Here is a 6,016-nt window from a genome sequence, read left to right as displayed (position 1 = left end):
GAAAGAATCTAGTTGGTTATAATTCTATATTTAATTAAATACAAGAAAATACATATAGTTTAGCTTAGAATATAATTCATTAAACTATGTTTTTCTTAAATTAATTTCAAAATAAATGAAATTAATTATGTTGCTAATCAATTTTATTAGGTTAAACTAATTTAATTAACCTAGTACAGTTATTCAAATCAGGTAAATGGGCCTTCTATTGGCCCCCAACTCTCACACAAGGCCCAAAAGAGAGGAATTTAATTTTAAAATGCATAACGTTTATTAATTGAATAGGCCCAAAAACTAAATGGGCCTAAATAAAATCTATCAAAAACTATGATATTTTATTTAGCAACAACAACTTGTATGCATCTATAACAAAATTAAATACATAGGCTCACACAGGTACACATTTGGATGGATCCTATCATGTTGCTAGGTCATACACAGATGAAAGAAGATTGTAAAATTTACCTGTTATAAATTATTTACTTGACCTATTGACAATTGAACCATGGGTTAAAATCAGATCATTGGATCTGTCAACAAGTTAACCATGACAATTTAGATCAAGCAATAATAGGTTTTATAAAACTTACACACAAGCTAAAACACATACTCCTGCAACAAGATGAATTGGATAGTTGGATGTAGGAATTATTTAATTTTAAATAATAATTTTCAAAAATAATTAAATAATTAAAAAAAATTCGGTTTTTATTAAAATAAAATAATAAAAAAAAATTAAAATTAAACCTACAATTTTTGAAAAAATAGGTTTCAACGAACCTAAATATCATTTCAAAAATAATTGCTAACCACCTTTTAAATTTTTAAAGTTATTTCATAAATTAAATATAAAATAAAAAATAAATATTTTTCAGATTTTATAATTTAATTTAAATAAAAAATAACAAAATTTAAAAGTTAGCAAAATATCTTACTTCTATTTAAAATTACATGATTATAGTAATCTTATTTTAAATTTAAATAAGGTCAAATAATTTTAAAAAAAAATAATTTAAAAAATATTTAATATCTGACCTTTAAATTTAAAAAATAAGATAAAATAATCAAATTTAAAAATAAGATATAAAATCAAGCAAAAGATAGATTTTTACTTGTTTTCAAATTCAAATTACACTAATATCTAAAATTAAATTTAAAAAATTCAAATTAATTTATTTCTGATATTAGATTTGAAAATTGAAAAGTTAAAATCAAAATACAAAAACTACACAAAAAATCGGAAGTTAATTCCATGAAATAGCATGAAAAATCGAAGAAAAACGAAAAAAATGCATGCAGTACGGACAGTATGCATGCATGCATACTGTCCGTGCGCGTGCAAGGGAGGAGCTGATCGAGGAATGCCGGCACAGGAGGCTGCATGCAGCCTCTCCGCATGCGGAAGGCTCGGTTTCAGACACGAAACCGTGTCTGAGCGCGTGCTATCCGAGGGAAGCCCCTCATGCGCGCGCGTGTGACAGTTGCACCATCCCAATATTTTTCAAAACTTCAAAAAATCATAACTAATTCAAATTAAATCGAAATTGAGTTCTGTAACAAAGTAAATTGCTTAATTTTTTTCCAAAATATCCAATAAAAATAATTCCAGAAATAGATATTCAATAAATTTTCACGAAAATTTACAAACATCAATCAATCATCATACAACACATAAAACAACATGATACCATCCAAAACACAAACAAATTATTTTAAGTCCAAATTTCTTGCAACCAAATCAATTACCTTGACTCTGAGGCCAGTTGTTGGAAATTATTTTACCAGGATCTTAGATCTACTCACAAGTATGTTGATTAAAATCCTAAATATGAACTTCTAAAACGATTATAAAATTAAACACATATAAAGTATGAGAAACCTTACATTAGGTGCAGCGGAATATAATGTCTCCTTCCGTTCAGATCTCTAACCCTTGTATCCTTTCTATCGCAGAGTATTATCAAGATTTGAACCTGGATCTCTCCCTCTCCTTTCTTTAGTGTTGAATCTCCTTCTTGTTGAATGTCTTTCTTCACGATCTTCCTCACTATGATTGAGGTATCACTTGCTGTGTGTTGGCACTACTCTATCACTAAGAGGTTCATAATTATTCAAGGTAGAAGAAGAGGGTGAAGATGGCGGCTAGGTTTAGAGAGAGAAGGCTCAGGTCAGGTTTTTCTCTGAAGGAAACAAGATGTGATAGTGTATTTTTCCTGAAGCCTTCACTATCTATTCATAGCATACCACATAGGGTTAGGTTTGAATTATTTGGCATTAAAATGATAAAAATATCATATGATAAACCCTATTAAAGTGGCCGGCCATGGCATTATGGATTTGGGCCTCACTTTTTGCAATTTTTCTGTTTTATCATTTCTGCGTCTCATTTTCTCAAAAACGCCAATTTTCAAATTCAACCATTTAAATGCCAATTCTAACTATTTAATAACTATAAATAATTATTAAATAATATTTTCATTTATCATATTTATTAATTGAACCATACAAAGTATCTTAATTAACAAATATGCCCTAAAAACTCTTTCTGTACAATTTTGCCCTTACTTAGTGAAAAATTCACAAATAGACATATTCTAATTTGAGAATTATAATTGATTAATCAAAACCAATTAAATGAGTTAATAACTCTAAGAATTAGAGTTATTTTCATATCTTTAAGCTTGAATTTAATGTGAATTGTGGAGCAATTAATGTCTATACTATGTAATTGTGTTTAATTTGTTGTGTCTTTGTAATAAATGGAAGTGTGTGTGTTAGTAAGTGTTAGATAGACTTATGTTATTGTTTTTTATGTGTTTTAAGCAGAAAAAATACAAGAATAGGTATTTGGAAATATTTGGGACAAGGAGAAAAAGGAGCAGAAAAATGATTATTGCTGACTGGCATTGCTATAGCAATCATCGCGTAGCAATTTGTCAGCCCAGTAAGTTTATTTTGGCAGATAGTGCAGCTGGCTTTAATGAAAAGAAAAACGAGCTGAGGTGGCGGAATTTAGCTATTGACTCAACAAACATGTGGAAAATGAAGGACAAGTGGGTGATGATTGGGATTTCCAATTAGGGTAAACTTTGGTACCCTAATTGGGGGGCAAAAAGAAGGAGGAAGGACATTAGAAGAAAGGGGGCTGGCTGCACTTTGAATGGGGAGTATGAAAAATCACAGCAGAAAGTATCTATGTACAGAGAAAGAAGAGAGTACAAAGAAAGAAGAAGAAGATTGAGAAGAAGGAGAAGAAGGCAACTACCAAAGAAAGGATTTGAGCTCACCACTCATCTCTCTTGCTCTCCACTTCATTTTGTATCATTTTCATCTCTCTAATTTGCTCTTTAACTCCATGAACAATTTATTTTCTGGTTTGTTGTTTTTAATTTCAGCTATGAACTAAACTCTTTGAGATTTGGGTGGTTATGAACCCTTGTATGGACTAGTGTTTTGATTTTGCAATGATGAAGTAATCTTGTCTTAGTTCAATTAGTTGTGATGAAATGTTGATTGAATGTTAATTTTTGGCCATTATTAACATTTGCCAAGCTAGATCTTACTTGGAAAAGCAAGACCTAGTTGAACCCCTCTAATTGATGCATGATTTTCAATTGTGAGATTGTGAATGGTTTATTGCAAGTTTTGGAAAAAGCTTGCTGGTTTTTTTTTTTGAAATCTGTTAACTCTGCCAGGATTGCTGAATCATTGCTGGGTCATTGCTGTATCAACTGGGACATACAAGTGGAAATTAATCACCCAAGTCTATTATCCTAATTTGAAATTACCACCATTTTAATCACTTTTAGTTTCTTATTCTTAGTTTATTTAGTTTAAAAAATTAGTTCTCAAGTTTAGATTCAAGGCTATAAATTTTTCTTGTGAATTGATGTGTGATTTTATTTTATTTTTATTTGAAATTCTTGGAATTGCTCTTAGTTGATTTAGCATTATTTAGTAAAAAGTCCCTGTGGAGGCGAACTTTGATTTACTTATCATTGTATTACTTTTTTGTGATTGTGTACACTTGCGCAATTATAAAGCAATATAATTTTCACAACAAGTTTTTGGCGCCATTGCCGGGGACTTTAAGTTCTAAATTTTGTTTTATCAACTAATTGACATTCTAAGAATTTTTGTGCTTTTAATCTTGCTGGTTTGTCTTTGAAATCTCAGGTATCTATAGTGTATGAACCAACAAGAGGACTTTGAACTTGCTCCTATTGACCCCGAGATTGAACGTACATTCCGAAGAAGAAGAAGGGTTCAAAAGGCTAAGGGCCGAGACATCATGGCTGAAAATTTTGACGACGATGGGGTTGCTCCACAAATTGTTAATCCCATCATATTGGCAGATGATCGAGCAAGGGCTATAAGGGAGTATGTAGCCCCCATGTTTAATGAGCTCAATCCAGGCATTGTGAGGCCTGAAATACAAGCACCGCAGTTTGAGCTCAAGCGAGTGATGTTTCAAATGCTCCAAACCGTGGGGCAATTCAGTGGGATGCCAACTGAGGATCCTCACCTCCATCTCCGTTCATTTTTGGAGGTGAGTGATTCTTTCAAGATCCAAGGAGTGAGTGAAGAGGTGTTAAGGTTGAAGCTATTCCCATTCTCACTACGAGACCGAGCTAGATCATGGCTCAACACTTTGCCTCCTGATTCTGTGACCAATTGGAATGACCTTGCTGAGAAGTTTCTGAGGAAATACTTTCCTCCTACTAGGAATGCAAAATTCAGAAGTGAGATCATGTCTTTTCAGCAACTTGAAGATGAGTCCACAAGTGATGCGTGGGAGAGGTTTAAGGAACTTCTGCGAAAGTGTCCACATCATGGCATTCCACATTGTATTCAGATGGAGACTTTTTATAATGGCTTGAATGCAGCTTCTCGAATGGTGTTAGATGCATCGGCCAATGGTGCTATTTTGTCGAAGTCTTACAATGAAGCATTTGAGATTTTGGAGACCATTGCAAGTAACAACTACCAATGGTCCAACACTAGAGCTCCAACAAGTAGAAAAGTGGTGGGAGTCCTTGAGGTGGATGCAATAACAGCTTTGACAGCTCAAATGGCTTCCATGACGAATGTTTTGAAGAATTTGAGTATTGGGAACGCTAAAAATATTCAACCAGCTGCTGCCATTCAAAGTGATGATGTCTCATGTGTGTTTTGTGGAGAAGGGCATGCGTTTGAGAAGTGTCCATCTAATCCGGAGTCCGTTTGTTACATGGAAAATCAGAATTTTAACAGAAACAACGGGGCATTCTCAAACTCTTACAATCAAGCCTGGAAGAATAATCCTAATTTGTCTTGGGGGGGTCAAGGAGCAAGCTCAAGCACCGTACCAGCCCAAGGAAGACAAGCATATCCACCAGGTTTTTCACAACAACCCCGACATTCAAAACATGCTCAAAATTCCCAACCAAGCTCTTTGGAGAGTCTAATGCGGGATTATATGGCCAAAAATGATGCGGTGATACAAAGTCAAGCTGCCTCTCTTCGAAACTTAGAGTTGCAACTTGGACATTTGGCCAATGAATTAAAAGCTAGGCCGCAAGGTTCTTTGCCTAGTCACACGGAAAATCCAAGGAGGGATGGGAAGGAGTAATGCAATGCCATTCAGCTAAGGAGTGGCAAGAATCTGAAAAATTCTGAGGAGGAAAAAGGGTAGTAGGGAGCCCACTTCAATCCAAATCGACGAAAAATTGAGTAACAAAACTGCCCAGGAATTTGCTGATACCAGTCCAGTTGATACAAAGAAAGGGTCGCAACCCGACGCCAAGAATCCGCACCAGTATGTTCTAGTCCTAAACCACCCCTTCCATTTCCTCAAAGATTTCGGAAACAGCAGCAAGATGGACAATTTAGGAAGTTTTTGGATGTGTTGAAACAGCTCCATATCAATATTCCCTTGGTAGAAGCGCTAGAGAAAATGCCAAATTATGTCAAGTTCTTAAAAGATATTTTGACAAAGAAAAGGAGGCTTGGCGAGTTTGAAACGGTCGCTTTGACC

At 34.1% G+C, this 6,016-nt stretch overlaps 1 non-coding gene across 1 annotated transcript; it reads right to left on the bottom strand.

The window, feature by feature from the left end:
- Positions 1–4,732: 4,732 nt before the first annotated feature.
- Positions 4,733–4,839, bottom strand: LOC115698427 (small nucleolar RNA R71). The gene has a single exon (XR_004008174.2). It is a non-coding gene; the product is annotated as a small nucleolar RNA R71 (small nucleolar RNA).
- Positions 4,840–6,016: the final 1,177 nt, after the last annotated feature.

This window comes from Cannabis sativa, chromosome 7, assembly GCF_029168945.1.
Source record: "Cannabis sativa cultivar Pink pepper isolate KNU-18-1 chromosome 7, ASM2916894v1, whole genome shotgun sequence".
Taxonomy (NCBI): Eukaryota; Viridiplantae; Streptophyta; class Magnoliopsida; order Rosales; family Cannabaceae; genus Cannabis; species Cannabis sativa.
The sequence above is the reverse complement of the archived record's forward strand: the minus strand, read 5'-3'. Positions and strand labels throughout refer to the sequence as shown.